Raw genomic sequence first — 972 nt, 5'->3', positions numbered from 1 at the left:
AACCTTGCAACCAAATAAAATATTTCTCTTGGATAACATATTCAAGCATTTCTCACTCATATGACATAATCTCTTATGCCATAAATCAGTTCCATTAACAAACTCAGTAGCATTAACATCTTTCACAATCTTTGCTTGAGTTAAATAAAGAGTAGAGCATTATGCACCTCTAGCAACAACTATGAAACCTTTGGTGAGCTTCCAACTATCACGAGAGAATGAGCTATCCAAGTCTTCATCACACAATTTACTAACAGAAAGTAAGTTTAACTGAATATAAGAAAACATGCTTCACACGTTTCAAAGTCAACTTGGTACCGTTGGAGGTTTTTAAGCAAACCTATCCAACACTGGCACATTTTGTAACACCTTGATGAGCCATTTTCACGTCACCGAAAATCCCAGGAGTATAAACAAGAAGAAAATCATTATGAGTTATATTGACCTTATCTTCATTACTACCCCCATCTTTATTTGTGCTCTTATCTTTGCTTGCCTTAGCTTTCTCCTTCTTTAACTGCCAATAAAATTTTTTCACATGTTTTTTTTACCACAATGATAACACTCAATATTTTTATACTTTTTTCGAGACTTGCTTCTACTTTGATCTCTACTTTTAGGACCTTGGATTTTATTTTTTCTTCTAGACTCAGAAACCAGAACATATGAATGTGTAGTCGATACACCTTGTGACTTTCTTCTCATTTCTTCATTCAAAACACTGTTCTTGGCAAGATCCATAGAGATTACACCATTAGGAGCAGAATTGGACAATGAAATTCTGAGAATATCCCACAAATCTAGTAAAGAGCCAATAAATAACAATCCTTGAACCTCTTCATCAAATTTGATACCCATGAAAGATAATTGATTTATTATTTCCTAAAAGTTATTCAAGTGATCTATCATTGATATCCCATCTGTATATTTCAAAGTCAACAATTGCTTAATAAAAAATATCTTGTTATTCCT

Source organism: Arachis stenosperma, chromosome 6, assembly GCF_014773155.1.
Source record: "Arachis stenosperma cultivar V10309 chromosome 6, arast.V10309.gnm1.PFL2, whole genome shotgun sequence".
NCBI classification, from domain to species: domain Eukaryota; kingdom Viridiplantae; phylum Streptophyta; class Magnoliopsida; order Fabales; family Fabaceae; genus Arachis; species Arachis stenosperma.
Note: the sequence above shows the minus strand (reverse complement) of the source record.